Below are 24,501 nucleotides of genomic sequence, written 5' to 3' on the forward strand. Positions count from 1 at the left end.
ACGGGCTGTGTTTACTTAAATATAAAAAAGAAGCATGCCCTAGTACAAAGGTAGCATCTCCAAACTTAACTATTAACAAAATAAGTCTGTAACAGAAATATAGGCCATTAACCAGAGGAATAATCATTAGATTTAAAATGTGTTAAAACTGCATAAATTGTGAACAATACTTAAAATATAATTCTTTATATACATATAAATGCTTGAAAGCATGATTAAAAAATGAGGTACAAATATGTCTTCCTACAAGTGTTAATGATATTCACATATGCCTGTATAAACATGATCTAGATATAAATTCACCTAAGTACAGCTCAACTCATTAGCAAGATAATAGAATTAAATTCAGAATTAGCTATAAGCAAGATGAATGTTGTTTTAATAAATGCACGCGAACAGGAAACTCCATGTGACGAAAGAAAACGCAGGCATAGCTGGGGTCCATGCGAGTGCCCATAGCTACACCTTGATTTTGTAGAAAGTGTGAGGAATCAAGACAGAAGTTTTGCCAGGCAGATGAGAGTGTTAGTGGAGAGGAACTAGTCAAGTCTTTGATCCCGAAGAAGGGGTCTAAGATTTTTCTGATGGGCTATGGACATGCATGCTTCCCAGTTCTACTGTTTCCAGGGTTGTGTTTGTAGCAGTATCTCACACCAGTCAGCTCATAGGGACCAGTACTTTCATCAATGACTCAGAATCAGAATTAAAGGAAGTTGTGTTTAAAATTGTAAACGATTAAAACTAGAGAATAAAAGCAGCTGAAAGACAAAACACGCATTTTAAAACGTTAACAACACACACAAAATGCTGGAGGAACTCAGCAGGCCAGGCATCTATGGAAAAGAGTATAGTCGATGTTTCGGGCCGGGATCCTTTAGCAGGGCTTGGCCTTAAAAAAGTTAATCTGAACGGGTAGTGTAAAAAGATTTTTTAAGAAGTAGTAAGGTAGTATTCATGGATTCAATGCCCACTCAGAAATCTGATGGCAGGGGGGAAGAAGCTATTTCTGAATCGTGTGTGTGCCTGCAAGCTCCTGTACCTCCGCCCTAATGGTAGCAATAAGAAGAGTGCATGTCCTGGATTGGATGATGGGGGTCCTTAAGGATTGTCGCCACCTTTTTGAGCCATTGCTCTTCTAAGATGTCTTGGATGCTGGTGAGGCTAGCTCCCATGATGTTTTCAACTTTCTACAGCTTACTTTGATCCTGTGCAGTGCCCACACCCATACTGGACAGTGATGCAGCCAGTTAGAATGCACTTCATGGTACATCTGTAGAAATTTAAGGATGTCTTTGGTGATGTACTGAATTTCCTCAAACTCCTAGAACTAAAAAAGTAAGGCAAAAGTAGATTTCAATGTGAATAAGTGCAAGGTAGTACATTTCATAAATGGAGTATGACTGAAGTCTACGTATCATAGTGGAGCAAAGTGATTTTAGGATTAAGATTTACACAACACTTCAAATGGATAGTTTCTTAAAAAAAAAGGAGTACTGGGTTTTTGGGCAATTACCACAATATATGAACAGCATGATGTACCTGAGAACTTAAATTCAACCTTAACAAAGTAGTAATTGGAGTCTGATCTTATTTTGCATTCCACAGTGTAACAAAGATTTCAGTGGAACACAGTTAAAATGCTGGAGGAACTCAGCAGGCCAGCCAGCATGAAAGAAAAGAGAACAGTTGATGTTTCGGGCGAAAACCCTTCTGCAGGACTGGAGAAAAAGGCTGAGGAATAGATTTAAAAGGTAGTGGGAAGGGGAGAGAGAAACACAAGGTGATAGGTGAAACCTGAGGAGGGAGAGATGGAGTAAAGAGCTGGGAAGTTGATTAGTGAAAGAGACAGAAGGTCAAGGAAGAAAGCAAGTGGGGAGGAGCACCAGAGGGAAGTGATGGGTGGGCAAGGAGATAGGGTAAGAGAGGCAAAAGGGGATAGGAAATAGTGGGGGGAGGAGCATTATCTGAAATTTGAGAAATCAATCTTCATTCCATCAGGTTGGAGGCTACCCAAACGAAATATAAGGTGTTGTTCCTCCAACCTGAGTGTGGCCTCATCACGACAGTGGAGAAGGACACAGATGGACATATCGGAATGAGAATGGGAAGTGGAATTAAAATGGGTGTCTACTGGGAGATCCCGCTTTTTCTGGCAGACAGAGCATAGGTGCTCGGCGAAGTGGTCTCCCAATTTACTTTGAGTCTCACCGATATACAGGAGGCCACAAAAGGAGCACCGAACATAGTATATGACCTCCAACAGACTCACAGGTGAAATGTTGCTTCACCTGGAAGGACTGTTTAGGACCCTGAATTGTAGTGAGGGAGGTGATGTAGGGGCAGGTGTAGCACTTGTTCCGCATGCAAGGTTATGTGCCAGGAAGGAGATCTGTGGGGGGGGGGGGGGGAAAAGATGAATGAACAAGGGCGTCGTATAGAGAGCGATCCCTGCAGAAAACAGAAAGTTGGGGGGGGGGGAGATGTGCTTGGTGGTGGGATCTGGTTGGAGGTAGCGCCACTGATCTCCCTCCACACTAATTTCCCTCCTGGCACTTATCCCTGCAAGTCCCTCCCCACTGATCTCCCTCATGGCACTTATCCTTTCGCCACCTCCAAAGGGATGAGGACACACTTAGGTTGGAGAAACAACACCTTATATTCCGCTTGGGTAGCCTCCAACCTGATGGGATGAACATTGACTTCTCAAACTTCCCCCACCCCTCCTTCACCATTTCCCATCCCCTTTTTCCTCTCTCACCTTATCTCCTTGCCTGCCCATCGCCTCCCTCTGGTGCTCCTCCCCCCCTTTTCTTTCTTCCTTGGCCTTCTGTCCCTTTCACCAATCAACTTCCCAGCTCTTTACTTCATCCCTGCCCCCTTCAGGTTTCACCTATCACCTTGTGTTTCTCTCTCCCCTTCTCCCACCTTTTAAATCTATTCCTCAGTTTTTTTCTCCAGTCCTGCCAAAGGATCTTGGTTCGAAACGTCAACTGTACTCTTTTCCTAGATGCTGCCTGGCCTGCTGAATTCCTCCAGCATTTTGTGCATGTTGCTCAGATTTCCCACATTTGCAGAGTTTCTCATTTGTGAAAGAATTTCAGTGGGTTGCTTCCTACTGTAAATGAAACTAAATTACAAAGAACGATTCAAATGGTTTCCACTGAACTGAGGAGATTACTGGATGAATTGAGACCGACGCCTCAAATTAACAGAGACTCAGTTGTTGCTATGTTAATAGAGCTCATTGCCACACATTTTAACCCACAAACAAACCATTTCAAACTAAATTTAAGATAGATTCATGCATCTTGTAAATATTTTGCAATTAGAAATCAGTTTTATAGCACAATACTCATTCACGCATGCAGAATCAAATACAATACTTTAAAATTCTTAATTAATGAAAATGATTTTGTAATCTACACGAGATATTCTCAACATTACATTACCAGATAAGGATTAAACATTAATAAACAGCTAAAAAATAAAATGTGCTGTGACAGCCCCCTACATCATCATCATTTTGAAAGAGGGAAAGGATTGTCACTAATGGTGTTTTACATATTCATAAAAACCAAACTAGTTGTATTAAAATAAAATCTCAGAAATTCATTTAAGAATCCTTAACTGAGGAAACTAGAAGAGATTTTTTTTCCCTGAACAATGGATATTTTTTATCTGAAACAAGCACAGCCTTCTTTAAAGCTTCTGTGAATACATTATTTCAGTCATTCATGCAAAAGTTAGCAGTTGACTGTATCAGCCCGCAATTTACAAGCTGATAGAATGGAAAAGTGTAAAGCTTGTGCATTTTTAAACTCCATTCACTGGTTATCAATTAGTTTTAATTCCAAGTTGCTGCCTAACGATAACCTGTTTTGTAGCAAAGTTCTTAGCAATTCCCATATTTTATATTCAGTTACAGTAGATAATCATTTTCAACATCCTGGAAAAGACTACTCAAGCTCACCTTTTACAGGATGTGATAGACTTTAAGATATTTTTTCAATCTAAAAATCCATCCAATTCTTCTAAATAAAGGAAATGATCTAATACGTAAATACACCAATCGATTACATTCGTATCTCGTGCAACCAGTGATAGTTCAGACTATGATAAATTAACTTTTAAGTTATTCTTTGGACTTTGGTTAAAGTTAACCCTCAGGTGGGTGGATTACAGAATGGAAGAGCTTTGGTTAGGTTCACATAAAGCACCACACTCATGTCTGAGCATTGTTTCTTTTAGTTGTTCATTACCTTTTAAATGACAACTTCTCTGCCATTTTTATTTCAAGTTATTTTTAGTGGAAGTAGTAAGATGAACAAATGCAAAAAGCATCCTGTTATGATCAAAACCAGCTTGAAAAATGATATCACTCTCCTTTTGGGATCTTTCACTAACAAACACAAATATCAAAACTTAGGTATTAAAGATATGTATACAAACAACAATACCATATTGTATTAAAACAAAACATAATTACTGCACAATTAGCCTCTCAAACGAATACAACCTCTATTTAAGTTTATTTGGACCTGAGAAATCTGCAATGAAAAAACTTTAGGAATTGTGGTACCTATCTCAGCCATAATTGACTTTTTCACCCAGTTCTCCATTGGAAATATGAGGAATATATATTACTTTTCATTATACAGAATCCCCAAAATTAAATATTGCAATGTTATGCAGGTTCACGAATGAATACCACTTTATTGCTATCCTAAAATTCCACAGCCAAGCCACCTGAAATTGGCCTTCTACTGACTTGTCATCTTATCATGCAATGCATCAAGTTAATACACAAAGCACAGAAATATAATAAGATTTCTAGAACGATTGCATTCACCTACATTCTAAAACTTAAATTTTTGTATTCTTATGTCTTTTGAATCAAACAGCTAAGAATAGCTAACAAAAATATAAGTAGTTTTGCGTAGATACATTTTCACAATGACAGACTTGAATTTAAAATAGCTACCTGGCTTCAATTACATTTCTGAGCCCCTGTCAGAACAATTTTGTACAATAATTTGCTTTGCATATGACTGACACATAATCTATAAATCTAAAGATAATGCTACAGTTGCAATAATAATTGTGTTCTTATCATTGCACTTAGTGTTGGAAGCACCTTTAATAAACATGCTCATCATCAAAGACCTCCATTTAACACAGACATTCTCTTGTTTCCTCTCTTCCATTGGATAGAAGATACAAAAGCCTGAAGGCTAAAATACAGTTTATACTCTACTGTTGAATATTCACTCTTAATCTCACAATTTACCTCATTATGATCTTGCACCTCATTGTTTACCTGCACTGCATTTGCTCTGTAACTGTTACCTCTTTATTCTGCATTCTTTTATTGTTCATCTCAATACACTGTGTAACGTTTCGACTTGTATGAACACTATGCAAGACCAGCTTTTCACTGTATCTTGATACATGTGACAATCATAAGCCAATTCCAATTAAAGATCATAAACATGAGATTCTGCAGATGCTGGAAATCCAGAGTAACACACACCAGATGCTGAAGGAACACAGCAGGTCAAGCAGCATCTACGGAGGGTAATGAAGAGCAGAGGTTTTGGGATGAGACCCTTCAATCCTGATCCATTACGGATCTTCATAACCCAGGACATGTCCTCTTCTCATAGCTACAATCAAGGGAGCAGTACAGGACCCTGAAGACGTACATACAACATTTCAGGAACAGCTTCTTCCCCTCTGCCATCAGATTTCTGGCTGGACACTGAACCCATGAACACTACCTCACTACTTTTTCAAACGCAAGCACGAGGAAATCTGCAGGTGCTGGAAATTCAAGCAACACACACAAAAAATGCTGGTGAACGCAGCAGGCCAAGCAGCATCTATAGGAAGAGGTACAGTCGATGTTTCGGGCCAAGAACTGTCACTACTTTTTCCTCTCTTTTTGCACTACCTATTTAATTTAATTTTTTATATTTCTTATTGCAATTTATAGTTTTCATTGTGTACTGCAATGTCCTGCTGCCACAAAACAACAAATTTCACAATATATGCCAGTGATATTAAACCTGATTCTGATGAAGAGTTTCAGCCCGAAATATTGCCTCTTTATTCCTCTCTACAGATGCTGTCAGACCTGCTGAGTTCCTCCAGAATTTTATGTGTTACTTCAATTAGAACTCTGTGGTCCTTACTCCACAAACTCTGGTGTTGTTGCATTGTTGACTAAGGGCCTATAAGATTTGACAAGATGCACTTAGTAATCTCAAGACTTGAAAACCAGTATTAGGAAATATTAACAATGAGTAAGCTGGAGATTTATTGTATGAAACTGTACTTAACCTGTATCATGATGCTCCAATACACAGGATGAAAGTGGTTAAACAGGTGATTTTATTTGACAATTCAATCTCATTAGAGGAGCTGAAATTAACTAAGCAATTACTCATCCGAAATACAGAAGTGTTAGGTGAACATTAAGAAATAGAAACAGAACATGCTGTAAATAACCTCCAAGAGGACCACGACATTGTCGTGGTTTGGAAGCTTGTATGCCTCAATGACCCAAAGAGCTATGTTAGCTGGAATCAGGGCTTTATGCTTTGGCTTTTGGTAGGGTCACCCATGCCAAACAGGTCAAAGGGTAGAGTGCAGACTAAATGTGGTCCACTGGCTTTCCAGGCTCAGGGGTTAAGGTCAGGGTTAACAACCCTGACCGATAAAACAAAATTTATTATGGAAACAGCAAAGAAGAATTCTTCTATATCTGAGTTTGATGGGATTCTTGAGTCTCCACTGGGGACCTGCATGACTGACTGTAATGAAAACCAAAAGCAAGCTACTGACATGACGAATGAACCGTCTACAGAGATGACTCGCTTCGTGACTGTGGACTCACTTTTGTGAACTTCAGTTTTGAATGTTATTTGTTTTTTATTCTACACATTGGACATTTGACGGTCTTCGTTGTTAATGGATTCTATTTGGTTTCTTTGTTTTATGGTTGCCTACAAGAAGATGAATCTCAAGGTTGCATATAGTGTACAAAGCCTGATAATAAATGTACTTTCAAGTTTGACGACATGAGCAAGTCAGCCTTTCTGTGGGAAGAGAAGCAGAATTAATGTTTCAGGCTGAAGACCAGTTCTCAGAACTGGGAAGGAGACAAAAGCAGCTCATTATGGTGGAGGGAGAATGAGAGAGGAAGATGTCTCTGAAAGGCCAGAGTGACCATGGAAATAAAGCTCTAAACTTCCAGTAGGGGAAACAAAAGGTAAAAACAAAAGCTGAGTAAATACGATAGACAACTGATAAAGCTAGAAATCAAGTTACTTAAATCGCAGAATTCAGTATTAAGTTCAGAAGGCTGCAATATGCCCTGATGGAAGATGACGTGCAGTTCATCAAGCATTCATTGGGGCTCGTGTAAACTGCAGGAGGCTATAGACTGCTAGACGGGAGTGAGAGTAGGATGGAGAATTAAAGTGGCAGGCAAGAGGAAAGCTCACGATTGTGCCTGCAGACTGAATGCAGGTGCTCCACGAAACTATAATGCAATCTGGATCTGGTTTCTCTGACGTATAGGAGATCACATCCAGAGCAACACACACCAGATGCTGAAGGAACACAGCAGGTCAAGCAGCATCTATGGAGAGTAATAAAGAGCAGAGGTTTTGGGATGAGACCCTTCAATCCTGATCCATTAAGGACCTTCATAACCCAGGACATGTCCTCTCCTCATAGCTACATCAAGGGAGCAGTACAGGACCCTGAAGATGTACATACAACATTTCAGGAACAGCTTCTTCCCCTCTGCCATCAGATTTCTGACTGGACATTGAACCCATGAACACTACATTGGAAGACACCGCAAATGATTTGTTGCATTTTTCTCATAGAATCCTTCAACAGAGTTTTCTGGAAAACAAATTAATATTTCAAAGGTGCATTTTTTTTAAAGACTAGATTCTTTTTATTATTAGTAAGGAGCTTCCTTGACATTTTCGGCGATGAATTAGAATGCTAGCGATTGGGGCTCAATTTCTGCTGCTGTCTATAAGGAGCTGCACGTTGTCCACATGGGTTTAGGTGCTTTGGTTTCTTTACACATTCCAAAGGCATATGGGCTAGTAATGTTCAATAAATTGTTAATGCTGGAAGCATGGTGAAACTTACAGGCTACCCCCAAGCACATCCTTGAACTGCACTGGCTGTTGTCATAAATTGTTTTTTTCACTGGATGTTTCGATGAACATGTGACAAATAAAACTAATCTTTATAAAAAGACTGATCAGTCATAGAAATAATCTCTTCAATTGATTCAATAATGTTATACATCACTTGAGAATGATACTTGACTTTTATAATGAATGGTGTTGTTTATGTGGTTTCCCACAGATGCAGATAATCATGATTCTGATGTTTGAAGCTGCACATTTTAAATTAGCTCACCATGTCCAAATCTGTGACCAAAACACACAAAAATAAAACTTATCAAAAAAGTTTAACATCTGGTTTCTCAGGAAAATTATTAGTATTTAAACATTTCTGTAAATAAGGTTGAAGTAAAATAAATCTTTCCCATTCACAGCTTGTGATCATTTGTAAGGAATTTTCCAAAGTAACTTTAAGACCACAGAGGCTAATATTAAAGTTCAAATGAACTTTCCATTCCATTACAGTGATGCTCACAAAAGTGGTTACTGCTTAATCTGATTTTTTTAAAGAACAAGTAATTGAAATGTACATCAGCATAGTTTAAATACCAGTCTGTCTGCACTGATGAATGCATCAAAAACAGACTTGCTAGATCTACACCAAATTTAGTTATCTATAACAGCAAAATATTGTTTTTAAAGAAGTTACTTTCCCATAATTTAAATCAGAAGCTATTCAATCTACATTTCTCAACGTTTAAGGAATGTCTAATAAAAACAGACAAACTATAAATACAGTCATTGGTTTCCATTCTCATCTTGAGGGCTATTCTACACCCTCTTTCCAAACTGATGTTTTGCACTAGTGTTGTGTTTTTAGCTATCTGCCAATACTGAATGCTTATCAAGCATCTTTTCCTGATTCCCATATAAAATCCTGTAACATCTGCAGTTGCAGGTGTGTTGGCAACATGCAACAAAAAACAACATTCAGCAATTGTAAAGAATAAAGACATAAATAAAGTTAGAGGTTAAAGGATGGATGTGGAATAAAATGTATCTAAATACATTTACAACGTAAGCACATCATAAAAAGCAGTGCCTGGGGTTAAATACATTCTAATATCACTACTTAATCAGCTGCATTTCTAGAAGGAAATCATAAGCATAACATACAGTACTGTGCAAAAGTCTATATATAGACTTTTGAGCTAGGGTGTCTAAGACTTTTATACAGTGCTGCATTTGTCAACGTGGAGCAAAGAGCAAGTTTGTAAATCTGGCGGAAGCGAAGGATGCTGGGAATGGCGAAGGTGAAGCACTGTGGGAGGAGTGTCAGACAGGCGGCAGTGGGGAGCCGTGGGGAGAGGGGGGTGGTGGGGTGTGGTGTAGATATACCAAGCCCTGAGACATCAGGAAAGGTAATTTAATTCCAAACAATTGGTTTATTGGTCATTACAGAATATCTCCCCTTTCAACTACTCTTTTCCCCAACCTTGATTACTCTCTCCCTGCTTCCTTCCCACTCTCAGTCCACAATAGAGATCCATATCAGAGTCAGGTTCATCATCACTCACATATGTCATGCTTTTTTCTCTGCAGCAGCACAGTGAAATACTTGCAATTAATACAGTATTGTGCAAAAGTCTTACACACCTAGCTATATACATGTGCCTAAGATTTTTGCATGCTGTAATTTTCAAATTATACACTGTAGACACAATATTCCTTTACAACAAAGGTCTTTGAATTGCTTTGAGAAGGTACAAAAAGGTATAACTCATAATATAAAACAATAAAGTATTTTTAATGGAATAATGATGTGAAATTGGTACCAAATTACCTCCTAAATCTTAGTCACTTTAACACATTTGGTGTCAATACTGTGCTCAGTATACAAAACTTAAGGAATCATTACTCCAATAGATGGGTCAGGTGAATGCACAGAGAAATACAGAATGAAAAAAAAATTGTTCATTTCTTAATAATACAATAAAAATAACATACTTCTTAAAAACAACTAATGTGATAGTTATATATTTGCCAATGTTGGACACTAGGAGACAACAGTTTCAGCAACTTCCAATTAATACAGAACTCAAAGTACAGAAACAGAACTTAACAAGGTCGAGTAGATATTGATATCAATCCACAACAATCCCCTTTTATTCTTCTCACCGCTTTATAATTTGGGAAACATGTCAATTTGTCACTATAAATGCAGCTAATTTGGCAAAAAGTAGGTTAAGAAACAAACACAATCAGAATATACATCACTTGTACATAAAAGTGAGGAATATGAAGGAGAAAGCCAAGAAGGTCAATATTTCAAATTTTTAAAAATAAACTGTAAATTTTGAAATCTTCAAGAGGCATCTTGATTTATCGCTACAAATAGAATCAAATGATTTTGTTTGTTGGGGAAGAAACAAAAAAAATGAAAATGGCAAGGAATTTAACTCCATCAAAACCCACAAGTAAAACGTCACCAAGTATAGTCTAGAATGCCTCAAATAGTCAAGCCCGCTTTGAAGATGTACATCAGGTTTACCAGAATCAAGCTAGTGTGAGAGAGGTGGGTAAACATTAACAGTCTCAACTGGCAGGTCAGTGATTTAAGAATTCTGGAATTGAAGAGTTTCTTAAAGAAACTAATGAAAATGTTGTTATAGTTAATAATGACAGAGATTTAAACTTTTATATCAGGAGGCAACCACCCCCATATTCCTGTTGTCATGGTAAACAGAAATTTGTCCTTATAGAATTCACAAATCACTACCTGAAAACTTGAGCTATGGAATAAAATTTCTTACAGAATATGTAAACAGTACAGAAATATTTTTCCACATTTCTTGATACACGTACTAATGATGTAGTGATATAGACCATTTTCTAGACATGCATGCCTTTTCCCCCATTGGGAGTTCGGGGGGGGGGATGTCGCCTGTACACATGATGTAGGTAAAAATACATTCGCAGCTCATTTTCACGAGATAGTAAGGTAACCACATAGATTTCAATTTTTAATTTTCAAGCAAATTTATTCAAATAGGAACAAAGATAAGAATGAAGAGATATAACAAGACTAGACAACGGGGTGACCCGTTGGGTGCACCCTTTGAGAGAAGGGTAGTGCAGTCTGATGTGACCAGAGTGAACATTAAATTTTCCTAAATGCTATTGGTATCGCTTTGCTTTGGAAACTGAAGTAGAAAACCTCAGTTTATTAAAGAAGAACGACACATAGCAAAGCAAATATAGTTCCTCCTCGTTTAACGAAGGACACTTTTGATGGCATCATTTCTGGTTTATGTGCCATCCTTGTGCCTCTCGTCATTCTGGAGATGTGCAGTCCTTTCATCCCTCGTCTCTTCATCACTTCTGCTGTTTGTTGTCATCCTGGAGACAAGCATGCTTCTCCTTCTCTCATCATTTTTTTATCCTGACTCTTTGATCCTGGAGTCGTGCGGCCCTGGCCTCATCCGATTCTTGTTCTCTCCCGCTCCTTGCCACTTCTCGACAACGTTTAGTGTCATCTCTTGACCATAATGTCCCCCATCCCTCTCCACGCCGCATAATTACGCTGACCATTTTTTTTTACCCTAATGCTGGGTAGAAGATACGAAGCACTAACACCAAAGGATGCTGATTATTCTTTATATAAAAGTTGCAGGTCCCCCTCCTGTCTTCTCCTATCATTTTGGATCTCCCCCTCCCCCTCCCAATTTCAAATCTCTGACTAGCTCTTCCTTCAGTTAGTCCTGACGGAGGGTCTCGGCCCGAAACGTCGACTGTACCTCTTCCTAGAGATGCTGCCTGACCTGCTGCGTTCACCAGCAACTTTTACGTGTGTTGCTTGAATTTCCAGCATCTGCAAATTTTCTCGTGTTTGCGTTGATTATTCTTGATGATGTGGTTGGCGCTCTCCTAAATGGATGTGATATCGTCACCGCTGTCCTTTGACTACAGCAAAGGGTTTTATGGGAGTCTCGAAGTACGTCATTACAATAAGATTTAATTATCTCTTATTGATGGGTGGCAGTTAGATCTGTCCCAATCCTGCACATGCTGATGGTGATTAGCAGAATGTGACCCCTCGAAATAGAGCTGCCCTGCCCTTTTGCTCCAGTTGGTGTCGCTGCTGAGGCTGGCTTGTGTGCATGCGTCCCGATTTCCATGATGGCGGATCGGCTCTTGGGTTAAAAGAGAGCCCGTTGATTTTTGCAAATGAGCAATTTTATATGAATATATAACCCTGAACTTTGCCTGCATTCTGTAAGTTAGCGCATTTTAGTTCGATTTAGCCAAAAAAATGCCGCTGTAATGCACCGTTTGCGCTAATTGCAGGTCACAAACAGACAAACAGAGCATGAGAGTTTTAGTAGTATATAGATATAATATTCTATAATAATTTTGTCTAGCTAAATCTCTTTGGATGGAACAATATTGCAATTTTAATACAGGCCTATGACATCCTAAGCAAAACTGAAGTATTTGAAATTTCAAGTTATTTATATTTATCTTTCTTTCAGATGTATTAAGATTTTTCCATTCTTATTTGATTGGTATAGCTTAGCACTTCAGGGTACTAACTATTGACAACTGCTTAACTGTCTCAGCAATGCTCATCCAGATTACGGACTACATGAAAGCATGTGATATAAAGGAGACATTCAATTTGTCCACAACTTAAATATTTTACATTAGGTCAGGTCACTCGTCTGAGTGCTACTGGTACCATGTAACCCAGTACTACCTGTCGCGTGGTCGGGTGGTTGGTGACTAAACCGGCTTCTCCACCAGGCTTATCTGGTGAGGAGGGTGGCTAGACACCCTGCAGGACAAAAAACAAGACCTGTCAAAGGGCGGATGAACCCTCTCGTAGGGTCAATGACCATCTAGCAAACACGTGCCATGAAGCGCGGAAAGGGCATCTCTTGCATCGAAGCTTGGTCTGGACATTCACTGCAACAGAACTTCCCCTAGCCGTCTTGGACTCCACCATGCCGCTGGATCCGGGAGGGGATGTTGAGAGGGTGGGTCTGGACCTGTGCAACCCCCTACTCACCTAAAATCCATTCACGCACACGCTGTTCCTTTCTGAGGAGTGGGGTATAAACCCCACTAACTGACTGAAAGAACCCATCATCATCCTATGGGATGGATAGCCAGAGAGAGACCTATTTTACATGGTCACTATTTAAATACTCTTATTCTATCATTTTGACACTGATTCAGAGTAATGAGATAATCAGACAAACATGTCTTGAACGTTTGAAATGATTTTCAGTTCATGAATTTTTATTATTTATAGAAATTATTAGAGAATTTTTCATGATTGCAAGTATGTTACACTGAAGTGCCTGAACCAAGGTTAATTTCAGTATTATCTATTCATTTCCAATTTTATGACCTCTGAACACAGTATGAACCACAACAAGCAATTCTATATATTCCACCTACTGTTTAAAAATCTGATCAAAATTAATTACATCTACTCAATTCTGTGAAGGTAAGTTTAGGAAATACTGCTTGACCAAAGGAAATAAAGCTGCACCTTTATTCTGACTGAACTAAATACAAGATCAACTTTTGAGCACTTCAGAATACATCTCACACTAGATTTATACTTATATTACTACATACAAAACTGCAGTTGATAAATCATTACTAAAAATAAAGCACAAGAATATAAATGATCTATTCTTGCTGGTGCTGAAGTGAGTTGCTGCTGTCAGCATTTGATATTACTAATTTTTCAGTGGAGACCCTTTGTCATAATGGCAAGAGTTCCAAGCGTTAGGTTTCTCAAATCAGATCAATGGGTCACACAGTAGTGTGGTTAGTAATCCATTGCTCCACAGCACCAGAAACTTAGTTTCAATCTTGACATTGGACGATATTTTTGTGGGTTTACATTCTCTCTCTGCACTTGGCTGGGTTTCGTCCAACAAAGATTTGCAGATTGATGGATAAATTGACACAATATGTTGGCGAGTTAATGAGAACGTAGGAAGAATGTGATTAATGTAGGATTAGTGTGGGAGACAGAGAGAAACTTCAATAAATTGCTAATGGCGAGAGACTACGAGCCATGGAAAAACAAGATGACTTCAGTATTCCATGTGAATAGTCACTGAAAGTTTGTACAAAAAGCAATCTAAGAGGCTAAAGGATGGTTGGATTTGATCTATTTCTCACCCCCACTCACACACCAAAAAATTAACCACTTGTAAGATATGCAAATATATGGCATAGAATGTCAATATGTTATCATACACAATACAAAGCATATTCTATTTACTAACAAGATTTACATTTTATTCAGTTGACTTCCAGTTTTTTCATGGATGTTCTATGAGCAATGGCTCAAAGGTTTCCATACCAGTTTGTTAAACTGTGACGTTCCCTATTTACAGTTGTTCATCAAGTTTCAACATCTTCCTCAACACACAGAACTAGAACCAATCTGCACATTTGCTTGTGAGTAGCTCCCTATACCAGAAGAAAAACAAGCCTTGAGCATATCAAAATGTGTCTTTTACAGCTGATCAACTGTTACCAGAAAAGCAAGTGCACAGATATACTCCTCGCACCTTAACAAAGACAAGTGTATCTCATTCCAAACCTTCTTAGCAATTCATGCTGGTATTAAGAATCTTACTGAGAATGAAGGATCTGACAGTGAAGGCCATTCTCACCATCAGCCAAACAAGGTTTTGAAGCTTCCCTGAAAGTTATACTGATTATGCATTCTAACAAACGTATTAAGAACCAGCCGACATACTGCATGTCTGTTTGCCTGGAACTGACTTGAAATTATTCTATGCAGATCACTATCTGATTGACTTGTAGTCAAAGGCATTCTTCTGCACAATGTTTTCTTCAAGTGACAAGTGTTATGGAATGGCCTGACAGAATGGAGCATCCAATTTCAACATTACTAGAACCATCCTTTGCAACACCAGGACAGACAGACTTCAGCACAGTGATGATGAAATATGGATGTATGGATACCCAAGACTGAGTCGGAGCTTGACACACACACAAAGGTGTGCATCAAAATAAGGGCAATACTGTGTACATTCTCTCATTGCTTTCTTTGGAGATACTTCTTTGAAAATGACAGCACAATTAGGCTCTACGGGGAAAGAAACCAAGTTAAGATTGAGTAACCTTGATTGAAGAAATAAATTTTTATATGATTAAAGCAAAAATACTTATACTAGAAAGGAAGAAAGGATTGTCAAACAAAACCAAATGACTGGATATATTGGGATAGGAAATTTACTCAGGTGGAAAAAAATGCATCACAAAGGATGCATCTAACAGATAGAAAGCTTTGGGTAACCATGGGCATTCAAATGGGCCCAAGCTATGCCTGCCTCTTTGGCAGAAGCCTAATATGTTCAAAGCCTTCCCCAGTCATACTCCTTAACTCTTTCTCCACTAGATCGACGACTACATTGGCGCTGTGTCATGCACCCATGCTGAGCTCAACAACTTCATCAATTTTGGCCCCAAACCCACCCTGCCCTTAAGTTCACTTGGGCCATCTCTGAAACCTCCACCCCCTTTCTTGATTTCTTTGTCTCCATCTCTAGAAAGAATTTGTTAACCAACATCTTTTATAAACCTACTGATTCCCATAGTTATCTCGACTATACCTCTTCCCACCCTGTAAAAATGCTATTCTCTTCTCTCTGTTTCTTCGCCTCCACTGCATTTGTTCTCAGGATGCTTCTTTTCATTCCAGGACATCCGAGATGCCTTCATCCGTTAAAGGACAGGGTTTCCTTCCCTCTGCTGTTGATGCTGCCCTCATTTGCACCTCCTCCATTTCCCATATATCTGTGCTCACCCCATCTTCCCACTATCATAAGTGATTATGTCCCTCTTGTCCTTACCTACTGCTGTCTCCAAAACAGCCCACCACTAAATGCATCTTTACCTCCACCCCCTTCCACTGGGATCATTCCCTCTGCAATTCCCTTGAGCATTTGTCTCTCCCCACTAATCTCCCTCCAGGCACATATCCATGCAAGCAGCCTAAGTGCTACTCCTTGCCCACAGACCTCCTCAAAGAGTCCTTCCATGTGTGGCAACACTTCACCTGCGAATCTGCTGGGTCGTCTATTGTGTCCAGTGCTCCAATGGGGCCTCCTCTACACTGGTGAGACCCATCATAAACTGGGGATCTGTTTTGGTGAGCACCTCCGCACCACCTGCCAGAAGTGGGACTTCCCAGAGGCCGATCATTTTAATTCCGATTCCCATTCCCCTTCTGATGTGTCAACCCATGTCATTCCCTTGGGCCAAGATGAGGCCACCCTCAGGATAGAACAACAACAGCTTCCATCTGGGTACCCTTCAAGTTGACGGCATGCATAATGATTTCTCCTTCTGGTGAACAAAAATTCCCCCACCTTCTTTTATTCTCCACTGACCTTTTGCTTCTTCTTATCTGCATATTACATCCCCCTAGGTCTCTCCCTCCACCTTCCTTTTCTCCTGATTTACACTCTCCACTTGCATTAGATTGTTTTTTCTCCAGCCCTTGACCTTCCAACCCACCTGGCTTTACCCATCACATTCCAGCTAGCCTCCTTCCCCTCCCCCAACTTCTAATTCAGACATTTTGCCCCCTCCCTCAGTCTTTAAGAAGGGCCGAGGCCCAAAACGTTGACCATTCACTCTTTTCTGTAGATACTGCTTGATTTGTTGAGCTCCTCCAGCATTTTGTGTGTGTTGCTATCAGATAGGACACTTGAAATAAAAAAGGATAAAAATGAAACCCAAAAGGAACAAAATATTTTGGACATCTATAAAGTTTATAATTCATAGTTAGTATAACTCATATTCATATAAAACATTATATTAGCAACAAAGACAGAGCCAAAAGAAAATTAAAAGTACTGAGTAAAGAAATGATAGAAGCACTAAATAAACCTCAAGTGTAGGTATTAAGCTTTAGGAAGATTGAGGAACAATTAGGAATATGAAACATCCTGGTTTCCTTGGCTGCGTAAGTCGAGGGAAGACAATCTCAAGTCTCGCCAAACTCATGAGATTGAGACAGCTCACCCCATTACAAACCCCGGTTTGTGCGGATGCTGTGTAATTTGCTTCCCTGTTACAAATTAATGCCCCGAAATAACAGACAGTACACTGCATATGATTACAGGAATTATATTTATGAATCTTAACTGAAGGGTTAGTAAAGAATAACAAGAAGAAAAGGGCCCATTCTAATTAAACAGTCAAATGTGAACAAGTTGGAGCTCATCTTGAACTTCTCTGTCATTCACGCGCTGGGCCCTTGGTCAACGTGAAAGCACACACCACCTTCCAGAGGTTGCTCGCAATCCATCTCAAACAAACAGGTCTCCCACGGGATCACATACTATGACTGGTTCTCCCCAGTGTCTTCTCTCTCCATCTTCTGCCGAACGTAAGCCCAAGACCAACTTTAATGTCCTCCATCAGAGAAACCTCCCCTTAATTCAACAATCCTAATTGGATGGCACAGATTTCTCATCTCTCATCTTCAACAATAACCCAAACAAGTTGAAAATAGAACAGACTGCTAAATGAAATACAGTGACTTCCCATTGCGCCAAACACATTTTCTAGCACTTGCATGTAGCCCGCAGGAGGTAGCAGAGGGGTTCTGTCTCTACGGATCTCACTACATCAGCAGCCAGCCCCTCAAACTTTCAACCAATCGCTATCATTTTATGGATTCAAAGCACTGCCGCTCATTCAGCATCTGAGAAGTCTGCTCTGCCCAAGTCTCATACTCCTCTTCCCCCTCGGGGGTGGGCTTCACCCCTGAAATCAGTCTTAACTTTCGACAGCTAGGACCCTCAGCCTGTGCACTGGGCCATTAATTCGCTGGAGAGGTAAGGGCTGATTCTAACTCAAAATTCTCACTCCTTACTGGGGGACTCATTAGACATTTCAAATCAGACCACTCCTTTCCCTCGCTCCACAGAAACGAGAACAACCTGTTTTTGAAGACTCCGTCCCCAGCTACTGGAGACTCTGCTCGCAATTCGGCACAATCACCTACATTCCTCTCCTTCGGAAAGTATGGACAGCCCATGGCCTCCCCCCTCTCCCGGGGCCCCAATAGTACCAGGGAGGTCCACTGCCATTATGTCAGCACTAGTCTGAACTAGAACAAAGTCTTTGCCTGCCACTTTATCAAACTTCCACTCAACCCCTGCAGCATCCGTAACCACTTCACCAGACAATAGTTTAACACAGAGTTAAACACACAACCCACTGGATCAATGCTCAGGACAATCACACAGCATCCAACGAAATTGATCCCTGACAATTCCCCCACAATGCAACACCCTGATTTCCCAGGCTGCGCAAATCGAGGGAAGACAATCTTAAGTCCCGCCAATCTCGTGAGACTGAGACAGCTCACCCCATCCCAAACGCCGGTTTGTGCGGATGCTGTGTAATTTGCTTCCCTGTTACAAATTAGTGCCACGAAATAACAGACAGTACACTGCATATGACTCAATGAATTATATTTGTGAATCTGAACTTAACTAAAAGGTTAGTAAAGAATAGCAAAAAGAAAAGGGTCCATTCTAATTCAACAGCCAAATGTGCACAAGTTGGAGCTCATCTTGAACTTCTTTGTCATTCACACACTAGACCCTCGGTCAACGTGAAAGCACACACCACCTTCTAAACGTCGCTCGCAATCCATCTCAAACAAATGGGTCCCCTACTGGATTGTATACTATGACCAATTCCCTCCAGCATCGTCTCTCCATCTCCCGCCGAACACAAGCCCAAGACCAACCTTAGTGTCCCTCACCAGAGGAAACTCCCCTTAATTCGACCATCCTAATTGGATGGCACAGATTTCTCCTCATCTCTCATCTTCAACAATAACCCAAACAAGCTGAAAATGGAACAGACTGCTCTTACAGAACTGCTAAGTGAAATACATACAGCATAACAGTAAAAATACTCAGGAGGGGAGGAGAAGATGGCGGCGCGACGCAGCACGTGCAGCCACTCCGAAATGATATCGGTATTTGTTAAGTAGGGGCCGTGCACAATCCTGATTTGATGGAGACAAGCGTGAGAAGCACGGAGGAACATCTGGAGAAACTTCTGAAATGCCTACTTTGCTGCTGCTGCTACTGTGCGATCGAGAATCTCTGGAGGGGAAGGCCCCAAATCCTCAGCTTTGCCTATTGCTTGGCAGTCGGGACCGGGGTTGGCAGAGATGGTGCTCGGTGTCAGAGGGATGGTCGGAGGCTTGAAGTTTTTGGACGGACTCAAGAGTTGGCTGTGGTTGGGTGCTTCCAGGGTGCTGCATCGGCAACTTTGCGGTGCTGGAGGTTCATGGCAGGGAGAGTTTTCTTCCTTCTACCGTCTGCGTGAGATGATGGGACTTTCAAGAGACCTTGAGTCTTTTTTTTTACCGTGCCCATGGTCTGTTCTTTATCAAATTACGGTATTGCTTTGCACTATTGTAACTAGATGTTATAATTATGTGGCTTTTGTCAGTTTTTCAGTCTTGGTTTGTCTTGTGTTTCTGTGATATCACACTGGAGGAACATTGTATCATTTCTGAATGCATGCATTACTAAATGACAATAAAAGAGGACTGCGTGTCCTCATAATCTAATCTAATCTAAATATGAATCACGGCATTACAAATAGATACTATTTTGGAACTCAAATGAGATAACGATTTCCTGGACTATATAGTCTGTACCAAAAAATTAGCAAACACCATGCACCAAACCACATACACCCATCCCAGCCTGGCGGGTTTGATGTGATTGGAAAGCTAACATTCAATTAAGGAGCAAAACAATTTGGGAAAAAATACTGAGAACTTTCTGATATCAAACTAAGTCCAGGAGATCAACTTAATTTATTCAAACACCAACTTTTAAGAGATCAAGATCAACTTTAGTTTCAAGTTCAGTAAATCAGTTTTCACCATAAGATAGTGGTGGAATAAAGATACACTGCCCTCTATCATCCAACTTCCAATTTACACTCTACACAAATTGAAATTGTATATCCTGGTTCTTTCTATCATTTTAATTGATAAAACCTAATTGGTACATGATCCATTTCTTCATTGATTACCCTCAAATTTATGTGTGCTCTTTGCGATTATTTGGATAATTACGACGGTTCAAATTGGGATTTAACCACAAAGAGTTCCTTCTCATCCTTTTGAAACCTTCATCATTCGTCCCTTTGAGGAGACCAAAACCGGATACAGTTAATCCAAATGACACCAGCCCAGGGTCAAATAGAAGAACAAAATAGCATGCCTTGTCTTAGTATTAAGCACCCTTTGAATGTTGCTTCATAGTACACATTTAGAGACATAATTTCTATAGCACTCCAATTCCTTTCTTTTTCTGTCTTCTTTAATTTTGTTCTTGACTACATACAGGATTCCCCCGCCATCCGAAGGTACAGCGTTCCAATGAAATGGTTCATTAGCCGGAATGTCGTAAAGTGAAGAAGCAATTACCATTTATTTATATGGGAAAAATTTGTGAGCGTTCGCAGACCCAAAAAACAACTTACCAAATTATGCCAAATAACATATAAAACCTAAAATAACAGTAACATATAGTAAAAGCAGGAATGATATGATAAATACACAGCCTATATAAAGTAGAAGTACTTTTCCACAATCATTGCCAGCACTGTTCTCCGTAGGGAAAATCTCATGCAAGCGTTCTCGGCAGAAACTCTCTCCAGGAACCTTTAAGCTATGAAGCTGCCAAATCATACCAAATAACACTTAAAAATACACAGCCTATATAAAGTAGAAATAATGTATGTACAGTGTAGTATCACTTACCGGAATTGGGAAATCAGCGCCGAGCACACTGATGATGGTGTGTTAGGCTGAGTCGTCGGAGGTTGGGGTGGTGCAGCAGTCCCCAACCTCCAGGCCGACGACCGATACCGATCCGCGAAGCATGTAGTGGTGCAGCGGTAGCTGAGACGTACCCAGCACATCATTAAGAAAAAAGCCGAAATAAACAAGCTAATTAATTAAATGCCACCCGGCACGTAAATGTCGGCCCAGATCAGAGGCGACGCAATCGGCAATCGCCTCTGACCTAGGCCAACATTTACGTGCTGGGCGGCACCTAATTAATTAGCTTGCTTATTTCGGCTTTTTTCTGAAAAATGTGTTGAGTGTGTCCCGGCTACCACTGTATTCTCAGCGGCAATGTATCAGTCCACAGCCCGGGGGTTGGGGTGGTGGGACACTGGAGTGTCATCTCATCGTCGATCAGGGCAGGCAGGTCATCTTCTTCTATGTCTGCCTACCTCGATGTCGAAGGTTGAGATTCGTCATCTGCTGTGGCTGATGTGGAAGGCTTGAAAAATGACAGTATGCTTGACTGCTTAGCCTCGCGCATTTTTCTATCATCTCATGCAGTTGCTGGACGACTTCACTTTCGGTCTATTCGCTACTGCATTCGGTTTCGATTGTTATCCTTTCCTCTTCCAATTGCATCAGCTCTTCATTTATCAGTTCTTGGTCATGGGATGCCAAAACCTCTTCAACATCATCTTCGTCAATTTCCACAAGCCAAGCTCACTTTGTCCTTACTTCGTTTACCACGATTGAAACGCTTAATTATGTCTAGCTTTACACTAAGTGTAACACCCTTACGAGCTCTCTTAGGCTTTTCCGATACCTTAGAACTCATCTTGCAAACGGACGCTCAAAATAAATCGACATAAAGCACAGATGCTCACAGGCATGTGTTTAAGCAATGCCAGTTAGAATGCAGTTCCGGGAGAGGAGCTTGGCTGCTCGGGGCACGCGCTGCCTTTTTTCGTAACAGTGAAAACACCTTCTGTTAGAGAAAACAGGTAACTAATGTAGGTCTTTCGTAACAGCGAGGTTTCGTAAAGCGAACATTCGAAAAGCGGGGGACACCTGTATATTATTCTATGCTTTACCAAATAAAGCATCACTTAATTTCCATGTTCCATCTCAAAACATACATTTCCATTTAAAGCAGTTAAGCACCATTATCTACTGTATTAATATTTAAGATGATCACGCATGCAAATCATACCCACAACTATATCCATTTCATTCTAGAAAAACGGTAGTAAAAATAAGACAAAATATGAGGATTATTTGGCTTTTGTATGAAGATTATGGAGAAAGCTACGAAAAATTTAGAAAACCAAAACCACAAAATTCTATAGGCATTAACAGTATTTTCTTCCAGACAAAAAGATTGCAAATACGACATTTCATTTTTAGAAAACCATAGACGATTCCCTCTACTTTAATTGTTTCTAAACACAATTTATAAAAGGAAGAAATTATTCTCTTGCAGAATCATGTAAAATACAAGGAATGTATAGAGTGCTATTGGAGATAAGAAAGACCAAAGATTGAAGGTAGTCAATCACCATTTTCACTAAATAATAAGGCACTGGCAAAACAAATTTGAGGGAATGAAATTTTTGTCAAGCACGTAGCTGCTCAGGGAGCTTGCAGTTCCACTGAATCCACTCTTACCTGGAGCAGGTCTACCACAAGCTTCCTTCAGGAATCTGCTCCAACCTGATTGCTTACCCCATATGACTTCTGCCTGTAGTGAGAGCGTTTCCTGGCACAAACTTCCTTCAGAAAGCCAGCTCTGATCTGATAAATGAGGCCACAGACAGAGTTTTCCAACCTTCCAAATGCAAATAGCAAGACCCATTCACAGAACCACATTGCTATTTGGCTAAGCTGCAACTCCTGACTTGGCACTGTCAAAACTATCAGTTTGAATGTTAGTGAATATCTGACATTCAATTCTTTAAAAGCATTCAAAAGTTATTAACATAAAATAAAAATATTTAAACATTTAAAACTAGAAAACTTATTGTTGTGTATGTGGCCTGTTTACATAACAATATTATTAATAAAAACGCCGGAGACGGGAGCTGAGTTTCATGGTTCTTTATTGACAGAATCCGAACTCAGCACACACGTACAAATCAATACGTGCCTAATAGCGCATGCAATGATGTGTTACTAAAACATAAAGTAGTCCCTTATTATAATGCAGGCTATACGGTACACTTCTCCCCTTTTACTTAATAGTGTATCAACTTTTTTTTTACTGGGGCATTATGCTAAACAAAAATGTTGACCCTTAACATACAAATACCTACCATTTGCTTACTTAGCAACTTACTAATATCAAATTATAATAAAGTAATGTAATAATATCAGATTATAACAAGACCTGTTTTTTACTTTTGGTCTAAGATCCATTTATAACTCAAGTCTCTGGGGGGGGGGGGGGGGTCTTCTCTAGATTGTCCAGCACTGAAGCAAATAGGTCTTCACTCTATTATCTGGAATAAATTGAACAATCCACAAATTGGCAGGTTCCAGCCATAAAGAGTAGTCACCTCCATCTTGCAAAGATGACGAAAGCAAGTGGAATCTGTGAAAAGGTGAATGTTATTCTTAAAAATATGTACAATCATCAAAACTGAGATGTCATTGGACAGTGTCTTCAAATAGTGTGTTCTTCAGTCTGTCAATAAACTATTTGTTTTAATACAGATTTCATATAAAAGTCATGAACAGTTGACCTCTGAGCATAGGGAGTTAAGAAGTGCGCCTCCAACTTGCTAAGAGTTCTAGGCAGCAGATCACCTCCGTATAATGAAGATTCCTCTGTGCAGCTGTCCTAGGTATATACGCATCTTTGCGCTATCACTTGTCTTCCTTACCCATATCTCATTTGTTCCAACTGAGCTAATTACACAGCCAATCTTCGTATTCTCCTTAGATTCCAAATAGATAGCCTGACCTTTATGATACCACCTCTTATCGTAATATAACTTTCCATCTTCTATTCATGCTTCTTATCTTTGTGCTGGTGATTCAGCAGGAGTGCTGGGAAGATGCTCAGGAGAAGACGGAGATGATGGTCTTTTCGGAGATTTAAGCTTATTGAGAGTTCACAGATCTTCCATTATCTGTTCATCTGTTAACAAGTAATTTAACTGCACAGGTGCAGGCTTTCATCTTTTGTCTGTAATTGGAGCAGGGTCATTAGATCTCCTTCTTAGTTTCCTAATCATTATTGACTTTACCTCCTGTGAGTTCCATTGTTAGCCTCTCATTCTCAATCATCTTCTTCTTTTCTTCTAACGCAATCTTTTTATCTTCAAATTCTTTCACTGCTGCTTTCTTCTCTTTAATATAATTCCTTTCCACTTGTTCTGTCTCCAGTTGCAGAAAAAGTTCTGCATTTTGTATTCTTTCCTTGTATTGTTGATCTAGTTTCCTCATCCTTTT

The 24,501-nt window shown here is 39.9% G+C and overlaps 1 protein-coding gene across 1 annotated transcript in view; it reads right to left on the reverse strand.

Moving 5' to 3' along the window:
* Window positions 1-24,501, reverse strand: part of LOC134358796 (metal transporter CNNM2-like) — a 158,155-nt gene that overhangs the window by 47,527 nt on the left and 86,127 nt on the right. The window lies entirely within an intron of this gene.

This window comes from Mobula hypostoma, chromosome 19 (genome assembly GCF_963921235.1).
Source record: "Mobula hypostoma chromosome 19, sMobHyp1.1, whole genome shotgun sequence".
NCBI lineage: Eukaryota > Metazoa > Chordata > Chondrichthyes > Myliobatiformes > Myliobatidae > Mobula > Mobula hypostoma.